The following is a 12,588-nucleotide window of genomic DNA, read 5'->3' as shown; positions in this document are numbered from 1 at the left end:
ACCATGGATGGTGGTCAAAGACAACAACTTCAACAATGGACTGCCCACCAAGAAGAGGCTATTTAAAGACGATACATAGCTCTACAATAAAATATACAAAGAACTAATCAAACCCAAAGTCCTAATTAAGTACTAATTACCCGAGATTAGCAACTAAATCAATATTAACTACATCTCATCCTACATCAGCAAGTAACATCATCTTAAGATCGCATGTCAAGCACATGCCAAATCCTCTGTTAGTCGGTTTTATGCAGCATTTGATTAAATATGACTTGGTCAACATGATATGCACTCTAAATTCATAAGAATCAGGTAGAAAAATTTACACGGATGAAAATATACATTGGGGATTAGGAGGAGAGAGATCACAACATCGGGTAACCTCATTCATCTTCGTGTTATCATGTAATCCCCTCCTAGGCACACAAGCCAATTCTTGAATATATCTTAACATTCCATGCCTCCATGGAGGAATCTCTTTGTTGAGCTGGGAAGCATGTGAGATTGATTTGATAGCATGCTACATATTGTTTAGTTTACATCGATTGAACAAAATTTTTAGAAAGAAACCACTGAAACCCAGCTCAACCTTTTCAAGTTCAACATTTGAGACAATAAACCACAGAAACTAAAGCATTTCAAGACTTGATGCATCTCTTTTCTATAGAAGACTTGCACTTTCCTGAGTAAATATAGCTTTTGCTTTTGATATATTGAGTCTTGATGATATTTCACGTGCAGCAACTATCAGCTATGGATACCACATGACCAGCCAGAACTATGGCAAGATAGATGACCACAGAATTAACATTCATTGGCATGTCAATTGCTATTGCAGTTCCTTTCTCGAAACCTAATGAGTTAAGGGCATGTGCAATTAACCTACAAAATTTAAACCCGGCAGAATTATTTGGTAAGAAAGGACCTTTAGTGATGCACCAGTATTGCAATATATGAATCAAATCACTTGAAAGATACTATTGCTATAAAAAATATAAATGCTAACATTTCCCTAAAGCAGAACACGTTGGCATAAAATATATATAGGTAAGAAGTGTTCGAAGCATGTCTACCAAATGTTGATCCTATTTTGAATATGTACAAGTGTCCAAGTGTCGGATGCGGACATGCTAGCTAAACCAAATTGTCCATGCTTCTTAGTCTGTAATACTCCACTATCACTAAGGGAACAATTCATAAATACTTAACTGACAAGGTCATAAGAAAGGAATGTTTGAATTTGAATTGAATAAGCTGACTTCATGAGATGCCTCTTCGATGGGAATGGGAAAGGTAATGCTATTGCTAAGATGCAGAGTATGCTTAATATGTACAAGAAACAAAGCTTGTCACCCTGCTGATATTTAATAGTGATCCATATATTCCAAAAACTCTGTGAAGGAATACACTAGCCCGTAATTGTGAAATATACAAGCTAATGATGTAGACAGTAGCATACCAAACCTCTGTACGCAATTCTCCAACAGTCAATCTCTTCACAGGCCGGTTATCACTTCCTTCATCACGCCAAATGATTGCTACATCATCTAAACTCCTGTTTTTATTTAAAGACAAGCAATTTTTAGCTGGATTAAATACTGCTCCAGGAAGCCATTGACAACCAGGACTTGGAGACTGGCTTTCTGGAGATCCATTCATTTGCAAGATACATTTTGGAGGTCTAGAAACTGTTATGTGCATCTCATCTAGCACAGTTCTCCAATAAACCTGACAAACAGAAGACAAGTTTAATCCAAACATTAATAGAAACAAAGTTGGATTACAAACTTTAATTTAAAACTCACAGTACCTCGGGGTTTGAGACCGAAACTCCTGAAAAGAAGAGAAACTTGATAACGGGTCTCTATAATTTGACCCCAAAAACTCCTTTCCTCGCCTCTCTAATAGCTGGCCAACATTGGTGAACGCCGCATTCTCCCTAATCACGAATGTGAATCAAATGAGATTTCACTGTATCTTTTGCTAACAATCTAAATAGAAAAAAAAATTGCAGGAATCTTAACACCCCACGTGATATTTATTATGATTATAACGTTTTTCAGTAGTGCTAGCGGCTAGTTCAAATAATTAAGAAAAGCAAGTCAATCTTTGATTACCCGCCATAGCCAAGCCAAGACGTTGGTAGCCCCTATTTGATAATAATTTTATCTTTAAAATTTATACTTGTTTCCTCTCGATCTCAATTTCTTTACTATAGTTTTCACATTTCTTTAATACACAACTGAATTCCTAGTAAATTTTCAAAAACAAAAATAAGTTTATTAAAAACTATTTTTTTTAGATTTCAAATTCTGGTTTAGTTTTTGAAATCATTGGTAAATAACCATAAAAAACTTTAGAAGTGGAACTAGTATTTATAAGTTTAATTTTAAAAAACTAGAGATAAAAAAGTTATCAAAGGCACAATCTTATGGAGGTGGTAAAAGAGCATCCACACAATAATAGAGCCATGGAAAAAGGCTTAGTGGGAGGTTTCTCTCTCAGTATTTGGAAACTATAATTCAGTATATTCCCATAGAAAACTCGCCATCTTTACTCTGCTACATTGAAAACCAGTTCGTTCTTCAATTTTCCATTTCGCTACATACTTGAAATTTGGAAACACCCTCTTTAATATTTCGACAAGTAAAACAATCCCCATATCGACGTTTGGTTACATTACTAATAAATAACTCTGTTTTCCAGTCCTATGCACCTCTTGATTCGATATTACCCAATACATCTGTTAAAATAACCATCGTAATCATAAAAGCTAATTGAAAGCATTCAGCACATAGCTGTTGCTAAAATCAAAGACTTAATTGAAAAGGCTAAAGTATTAAGAGGAACTCACGGCTCGGGAATCCAAGTAGGCGGGTCAGGACCATAGTGTTTGTAACATCCGTAATACATCATCTGGTGGAAGGAGAAGGGAAGTTCAGGGCTAAGAACTCGCTTGGAGATATGGCGCCAAGTCTCAGGAGTGCCATTACCGTAGCTTTGTATGATTTCTGTGAGAAGTCCATGGAGTTTCTCGGCAACTTCAGAAGCAATCCCGAGAGCTTTGATGTCGATCACAGAAATGGAGTCCAAAGTTTTGTGATCCATTGGGGAAGCAATCCACTGAGATTGAGAGATAACTGTTGAGAACGTTTCATCCATTATTCATGTCTGTTGTCATGGTTTTGTTGGAAAATATTAAAAGGATACTATACTTTTGAAACCATTTACGAAAATATCGTTGTTTTCAAATTATTTGTAAAAATATTGTTGTTTTAAATAAGTCGAGGATTGAAAATTCGACCTAGATAAGTCGAATTTTGAACCCTCGACCTTTTTTTTTTTTAGGAAAATATTGTTGTTTTCAAACGGATTCTGTTATCTCAGCAAGTCTGACTAAATAAGGAGCTAATGAATCTCCTTCTTTTTGCCGCTAACGAGCTAACAAGCTAATAAAATTCGAGAGCAAGATTATAAGAGACAGCGAGAATTTGAGAGAACGAGATTTTGAGCGAGAGCAAGAGCGTGATCGAGAGCGTGAGCAAGAGCAAGAGCGAGAGCGAGATTTTGATAGAGAGCGATAATACTGTACAAATTTCCCTTTTTTTTTCCTTTTTAATTATTACATATTCCACCTTCTTCTTTCTAATCATTTCTTCTTCTTTTTTTTTTTTTTTTTATTTTATAAAAAAAAATTATAAAACTATTTATATTATTTTATTTAAACTCTAAAGAATAAATTAAAAATAATAATAACTCATAAAAATAAAAAAATGTAAATTAAATATCTCATCTATATAAAAATAATTACAAAAATCAATGTGTCCCACAAGGCGGACGTCGTCGATTTCGAGCTGGTTGTCGTCGTCGACTTCGAACTTGAGGTTGCTCGGGTTCTTCTTGATGTTGCTCTGGTACCTCTGCAGACGCTTCATAATATAAATATTCATTATGCTCTCCACGACCCCGACCATGTCCATGCACATATGAAGACGAAAGACCAGCCTCTGAGTCATAATGTCCTGAACCAAATGCTAGCATCATCATCATCGGACTAACATAATCAGTTTGACTCTGCGTCTGCGTCATAGGGGGCAAATCTTCCACATTATGTGCAACCTCATCAAACTCATCCTCTTCCCGAACAGGTCCTCTACGTCTAGGAGCTGGTGGAGGAACAATAGGTATATCGTACATATAATGAATTTTCTCCATATACCTTTGGTTGTCACTACATATAGCAAGAACCTGGTTCGGATCATTCGCAACCTCACAGAGTCTACTGTTGTTCGATCTCTGTGAATTATAAAAAAATTAGACAATATTTAAAATAAATTTAAATTAAAAAAAATAGATAATTTCATTCATTTACCAGATGACCCACAGTTGCTCCCGGACGAGTGACGTAGCACCTTGTGATATTATCATACCAATGAATATATTCTGGAGTGACATTTATGTCAAATTGTTCAAGAGAAACCCCAACTGCAATAAACCTTATACGATAGTGCCATCGCACTACCAAATGTGTAACTTTTTTGGACCAATCTCCAGTCCTTAGGTCAATATCATGCAGTACGGGTTCAGTATTACAAGGCGATGGGATATCCTACTGAAAACCGAATTGTCTCATCACCCTGTCAGAAAGATGCCACTCACCAATGTGAAAACATATGAGAGGACTCATCGTCCGCCATATGTTTTGACCATTCGTACAAAAATTAGGCAAAGTATGCACAATAATTTTGTACGGCTCCCAAATAACCTAAAACACAAAATATTATATTAATACACCTTAAATTTTTCAGTAAAAAAAGTGTTTAGTTCGAAAGATTGTGTTGATATATATTAAGCTCAATTAGAAAACAATTTGTATGTGCTAAGACCGTTAGCAAAAAATTTTCTCCATAACATAGAGATGTTTAAAACTTTCGTAACTCAAAACAAATGACTTAAAGTTTCTCATAAAGAAAAAGCTCAAATTTGGCACCTACGTTTAGGGCACATCAATCTCAATAGGATTGAGAGGTTAGTGAAGAATGGACTTCTAAACGAGTTAGAAGAAAATTCTTTACTTCTGTGTGAGTCATGCCTTGAAGGCAAAATCACTAAAAGACCTTTTACTGGAAAAGGTTATAGGGCCAAAGAGCCTCTAGAGTTAGTGCATTTAGACCTTTGTGGTTTGATGAATGTATAAGCCAAGGGAAGCTACGAGTACTTCATCACTTTCACTGATGATTATTCGAGGTATGGGTACGTTTATTTAATGCAACATAAGTTTGAATCCTTTGAAAAGTTCAAAGAGTTCAAGGCCAAAGTTAAAAATTCATTAAGTAAAACGATTAAAACGCTTCGATCTGATCGAGGTGGAGAGTTTTTGGATTCTGAGTTCCAGAACTATATGATAGAATATGGAATCGTTTTCTAACTCTTAGCACCTAGTACACCTCAACAAAATGGTGTAGTAGAGAGGAGAAACAGAACCTTGTTGGAAATGGTTCGGTCGATGATGAGTCATGCTTTCTTACCGTACTCATTTTGGGGTTTTGCAGTAGAGACTACCACTTGCATCCTAAACTGTGTTCCCTCCAAGAGTGTTGCCAGAACACCTTTGGAGTTGTGGAACGGGTGTAATGCTAGTTTATGTCACTTCCACATCTGGGGTTTCTCACCACATATGCTTGAGGCTAATCCTAAGAAATTGGAACTACGTTCGAGGTTGTGCCTATTAACAAAGTATTTGTATCGACAAATGCTACTTTTCTTGAGGAGGATCATATAAGGGAGCACAGTCCTAGAAGTAAAATCTTGTTGAGTGAGCTTTCCAAAGAAACTACTGAAACTTCAACAAGAGTTGTTGAAGAGTCTGCTACCTCAACAAGAGTTATTGATGGAAGTTCATCTAGTAGATCAAATTCACCTCAAGAGTTGAGGGAACCTCAACATAGTGGGAGGGTTGTGAACCCACTTATTCGCTATATGGGTTTAACTAAAATCCTAGCTATGGTAGCTGATGGTGAGGTTGAGTATCCAAAGTCTTACAAGAAGGCAATGGAGGATGTTGACAAAGGGTTATACCCAGGTAGAGGGAGTTAACTATGAGGAGACTTTCTCACCTGTTGCCATGCTTAAGTCTATCCGCATCCTCCTATCCATTGCCTCATGTTATGACTATGAGATATGGCAAATGGATGTCTAGACTATTTTTTCTGAATGACAATCTTAAGGAGACCATTTATATGGTGCAGCCCAAGGTCAAAAGCAAAAGGTTTGCAAGCTGAATTGGTCATTTTATGGATTGAAACAGGCATCTCGATCTTGAAACATAAGGTTTGATATTGCGATCAAATCTTATGGCTTTGACCAAAACATTGATGAGCCTTGTGTCTACAAGAAGATTGCCAACAGTTTAGTAGTTTTCCTAGAGTTGTATGTAGACAATATCCTATTCATTGGGAATGACATAGGTTTACTGACTTCAGTTAAGAACTAGCTAGCGACCCAATTCCAAATTAAAGATTTGGGAGATGCTCAATTTGTTCTTGGGATTTAGATTTTTCGGGATCAAAAGAACAAAATACTAGTACTATCTCAGGCATCGTACATTGATAAGATGTTGATCAAGTATTGGATACAAAACTCCAAGAGGGGCCTATTGCCTTTTCGGCATGAAAGTTACTTTGTCTAATGAACAGTGTCCTAAGAAATCTCAAGAGGTTGAGGAAAAGAGACGGTCCCCTATGCATCTGTTGTTGGTAGTTTGATGTACACGATGTTATATACTAGACCTGACATCTGCTACGTTGTAGAGATAGTCAGTAGGTATCAGTCTAATCCATGACAGGGTCACTAGACAGCAGTCAAGAACATCATCAAGTATCTTCGGAGAACGATGGACTACATGCTTGTGTATGTTCTATGGATTTGATCCTTACAGGATATACAAACTCTGATTTTCAGACTGATAAGGATTCTAGGAAATCCACTTCAGCATCAGTGTTCACCATTAAGGGAGGGGTTGTAGTTTGGCGAAGCACCAAGCAAGGGTGCATTGCTGACTCCACCATGGAGGCTGAGTATATAGCGACTTGTGAAACTTCTAAGGAGGTCGTTTGGCTCAGGAAGTTCCTAACTGATCTGGAAGTTGTTTCAGACATATCTAGGCCCATCACTATTTATTGTGATAATAGTGGTGCTGTGGCGAATTCTCAAGAGCCTCGGAGTCATAAGCGTGGCAAGCACTTAGAGCGAAAATACCATCTCATCCGAGAGATTATGCATTGAGGGGACGTGATTGTCACGAAAATAGCTTCAGAGCACAACCTTATTGATCCATTTACGAAGGCTCTCACGGCTAAAATGTTTGAGGGTCACCTGCAAAGTATGAATCTATGGGACAGACCACGGCAGGAAGTGGGAGATCTTGTACTGGTCGTTTATGCTCTAGTTTATTGTTTTGTGTACTTGTAATGATATTATCTTGTACACTCCACTAGCTTTAGGAAAAGTGGGAGATTGTTGGGTTGATGTCTTAAATCTCGTAGGGTCTAGTAGTTTGTAAACACATGTATAAATAAACGTTTTGTGATTTATAATATGAGATATTTTATTCATTCCAGTCTATGAAATATGAGATATTTTAGTTGCTTTAACCACAAACCAATAAACTAAGATCCATGATTATCTTGTAACTTAAGCATGTATGTGAATACATACAGGTGGATCGTGCTTTAAGTGATAACCTAAATGGTTTGTAGTATATGGATAAAGGAGGGAAACCTTATCCTGGTGACATTACGAATGTGGCCCGCTTTGTAGGTGTTACAAATATTGTAAAGTGCTACAAAAAATCTGATCCTGATCATTCATGTATTAGACATACGAGCGGAGATACTCTATACAAAGAAGTTTGTATAAGATGAGACCACAAATTGTTTAGTCTTGTTATATAACTGCGTTCATAATTGAGACTTTCATTTCACTAGGATGACTATAGGTAACATGACCTTAATTTTGAGTGAGTTGTGAACTCTTGCCTATGAGGGCAGTCCTTTGATTTGTATAGGTGAGAGTGACCAGATCGCCGACTCAAACCTACCACTTTTGGGATTCGTCTGATTGGGGAGTTGAGAACTTAGCTACATAAGACGGAATTCACTTTTTCCTCGAAGTAGGGGTAAATAGATAAATTGCTCCTTTAAAAGCTGATTTTGGGGCTTAAACAATGTGACATCACACCTTCTCTTGGCCTAAGAAGGGTTTAATCATAGTGGGACTATGATATATTGTTCATTAGAGAAATCGGTGATACTTAAGAAGTTAGATGTAACTACAGGGGAAAAACGGTAAATTGGCCTGACTGTATTATGAGCGATTTGTGAAGGGTCATCGTACTATTGATTAGTTATATCCAATGGATGCAAAAATATATCTGTAGTGTGAAGAGTGTTGTTGTCAGTCTTTAGTGAAGTGCCCGACAGTTAACAGATGGTGGATTTTGTGCTTAAAAAGTTCAGTTAGTTATGTGGAGACATGCAAGTGGAGGCATCCTATACAAAAAGTTTTTAAAGACCATACCACAACATGATTAATCTCTCTTTATAACATCGTTGACTAAAAAGATTAACATTTCATAGCATGACCATAGATAACTCAATCTCAATCCTAAGTGAGTTATGAACTCCTGTCTATGAGGTAGTCCTTTGATTTGTATGGATGAGAGTGACCCAATTCGCCGATTTAATAAACCTATTATTTTGGAGATTTTTTCAAGTAGGGAGTTGAAAACATAGCTACCAAGATGGAATTTGCTCATTCCCATCTTTAAGGTAGATGAATTGCTTCCTTAAAGGCTGATTGTGGGTCTTAAACAATGAGGTTTCACCCTTTTATTGGTCCAAGAGGGATTTAGTTTATCGTTGGACTATAAACTGATTGTTCCTTAGAGAGATTGGTGGTACTTAAGGATTAAAAGGTAATTACAGGGGTCAAATAGTAATTTGACCCAGATGTAGTTACGAGTAATTCATGAAGAGTTGACTTATTGATAATTGGTTTTATCCACAGATACAAAAATATTCTACAGTGTGAAGAGTGTAGTTGTGAATCTTTAATAGAGTGACCCACATTTAATGAATATTGATAAATTTAATTAAAGAGTTTAATTAATTAATCTTGAATTATCGGAGCTTCTAATCTGTAGGACCATTAGGTCCCCTTGTTAGCTCACTAAGGATAAAATAAGGATTATTTAGTTTTGAAAAATTTTGAATTGTTCAAATTATAAGGGAATTTATGTTAATTGTGAAGGGATTGAATCCCAATACAGAAGTGTTTTATCGCTTTTTGTATTAAATTGGGATGGAAAAATCATTTAATTAATTTTACATAATTAAAATAGGTTATGCATATAAATTTTCAGTTAAAAAAAAATTACCTTCGAAAACCAATTTCTTCAAAAGAATCCTCTGCATGATCCTCCAAGGTCACGAACGAACACCATCAAGAGATCTTCTCTGCTATTCTCTTTGGACAAGGAGACTGTTGGGAACCTTTGTGGAATTGAAGGAAGAATTCAGAGAACCCTTTCTCTTTATGTGACTTGATGGAGAATTGGTGTGAGGTTGTGAGGGAAAGGCAAAGAGGGAAAGGGTAATTGCCCCTCTCCCATGTTTCCCTCTATTCCACTTTCCTACAATGCATGAGAGTTTAAAATTAAACTAATATAATGAAATTAATTAATTAATTAATTAATAATTAATTAATAAAATATATAATATTTAAATTAATTAATTTCAATCATATTCTAAATATGCATCTCTCACATAACCTATAGTTTTAATATGAATCTTATTCAATTAATTATAACCTATAGTTTTAATATAAATCTAATTTCTATTAATTTAATATTTGAATCTTATTCAAATATTAATACTCTCATGTTACATAGTTTAATTTTGAAACTAATTCAAAATCAACTATATATTATGCTAATTGTATTGATGCATGGAAAATGGAGTAAATAAATATGCATTTATCGTTCGTTCTCCATGCGTCGCTGGTCATGCATTGGACTAAGGGGTATGCAATATGCGTCGAAGAATCCAATCGATGACCAAATTCCTGCCATAAGTTTTCTTGCTCTCTCGCCAAGTATAACGAGATCGCAAGTTTCTCGGATGATCCGAGGTCAAACTCAGGGACTTGTAGCTAAATGTTATGAAGTAAAGTGTTTGCAACGAAGAATAAAAGAATATTGAAGGTTATGGGCTATACGCTACTCCTACTCCTAACTAACAGATTAAGCATTGGAAGTATGACTATGAGAGATAGAGACACGACAACTGTTAACGCGTAATAAAATGCATGGAAAAATAGATAAAATGGCAGGGATGACTTCACCGCATCACTAAGCTTGATCGCAAGGGTAACCCCAGTCAACATAAGCTATGCGATTATGTTACACACACTAAACAAAGACGCATGTGATATATATGCGATAGTGTCGAGAGGCCTTATGTCTAAGTCTCTATTCTTGCTCATGTGCTCCCACACATAAACAAGATGACCGCATACCACTATATCCTACTTCTGGATGCATGCGATGTGACCACATACTTTCATATCCTATCTATAGGGTGCACATGCTGTGTAATAGCAAACAGAGCTTATCTCTAAGCCTCTATTCTTGCCTATGCGATCCCATATGACTCTCTCAAGCCTAGATTTGGTTTTTAGACTACTCTCTCAAGTATGCCTAAATGATGAATGATACGCTCATAAGACAAGGTAATCACATAAACATGGTTGACATAAGATTATTCCTATCTCTAGGAACACTACTTATTTTGCTTAATGAGTTCCACCACTTACTCTCCTGGGCAGTTAGCTACCGCTGATCAGCTCATAAACAAGCATTGCTACAACATCACACTAAGCAAATAGGATTTTCTCACAATATTCGCGCAATGCACACCTCTCGGTGGTTTGCTACTTGCTTCATATGTCTATGCCGCATGATTAAGTATGCGATACTCTAGCAATCTTACTTAGTCTTTGTAGTGAAAGTAAAGGTGATAAGAAAATGAAGATGGAATCGAAGGAAATAAAGAAATGCATTGATTACAAAATGTATTAGTCTCTTAACCCACAATGTAATACAATATAGAGATAGAAGAGATATAGAGGGTCAGATGGGCAATGCCTTGCTTCCATCAGATATGTGTCAAGGCTATCGATGGTGCCATGGATGGGCGGTGGAGTAGTCTCTCTCGAGATCTATCTCCGGCGGAGCTCCGGTCATTATTTGGAATGGTAGGAGGAATGAAGAACTCTCAAGACTATCTTCTCACGCTTTCGTCTGGATCATAAGGGTCTGCTCGAAGGCAGAAGCTTGGATGATTTCAAGTTATGCTCTAAAGCTTCTATTTATAGAGCTTGATCGTCGACAGCATTAATGGTCCTTCTCTGAAATTCTGGAGCTAACGAGGTGATGGACCTGCTCTGAATCTCTACTGCTAACGGCGTGGTAGGTGAAATGTCAACATCACCTTTTGATACTCCCAAGGTATGCATTCATGTTTGGTTTCCGAAGTATCATCACATTCCACCTCCCTTGCGTTCATCCCTCTAACATGGCAATATGAGAAAAGTTTCTTCATAATCGACCCCTTCTATTTGGGTATAACCTTTTGTCACAAGCCTTGCTTTGAAGGTTTGAACCTTTCCATTTACACTTCTTTTCCTCTTATAGATCCGCTTACAACTTAAAGGTTTTACACCATTAGGTCGATCTATAAGATCCCAACCTGAATTGGAACATATAGATTCCATTTCAAGATCCATGATTCTGACCCATTCATCTTTATCAACATCTTCCATTGCTCTTTTAAAAGATAGTGGATCCTTAATGCCATTATTAGATATGATGACATGGACTTCTGTTAAACCCATATATCTCATAGGACGGGATATAAGCCTCCCATTACGATGAGACTCTTTCAACTCTTGAGAATGATTTTGACTAGATGTATTAGCACCATCAACAACTCTTGCTGATGTACCAACATTATCAACATCTTTCATTGAAGTATTGTTATTTTCATTGGAAATTTCACAAACTAATTTATTGCGTAGTTTGTGATCTCTTATGTGATCTTCCTCCATGAATGTGGCATTTGTCGATATAAATACCTTATTTTCCTTTGAATCATAAAAGAGACCACCCTTAGTTTCCTTGGGATAGCCTATAAAGAGACAAACCTTGAACATGGTTCAAATTTCTTTTGGTTTGTTGTCAGCACATGTGTTGGACATCCCTAAATTTTGAAATATCGTAAACTCCCTTCATTTCCTTTCCATAATTCAAAAGATGTTTGAGAAAAACTTTTGGATGGAACATTATTCAGGATATGTACAGTAGTCTCTACTACATAACCCCAAAAGGAATCAAATAAATGAACATAGCTCATCATAGACCGAACCATGTTCAACAAGATTCTATTTCTTCTTTCTGTTACACCATTATGTTGAGAGTTGGGATGTGATTCCATGTTCTATCATATAATATTGAAATCCCGAGTCCAT

At 36.5% G+C, this 12,588-nt stretch overlaps 1 pseudogene; it reads right to left on the bottom strand.

Annotated features, from left to right (window-relative positions):
* Positions 1 to 214: 214 nt before the first annotated feature.
* On the bottom strand, positions 215 to 3,154 carry LOC120071156 (annotated as a pseudogene).
* Positions 3,155 to 12,588: the final 9,434 nt, after the last annotated feature.

Source organism: Benincasa hispida, chromosome 2, assembly GCF_009727055.1.
Source record: "Benincasa hispida cultivar B227 chromosome 2, ASM972705v1, whole genome shotgun sequence".
NCBI classification, from domain to species: Eukaryota; Viridiplantae; Streptophyta; class Magnoliopsida; order Cucurbitales; family Cucurbitaceae; genus Benincasa; species Benincasa hispida.
Note: the sequence above shows the minus strand (reverse complement) of the source record. Positions and strands in the feature narration are given on the sequence as shown.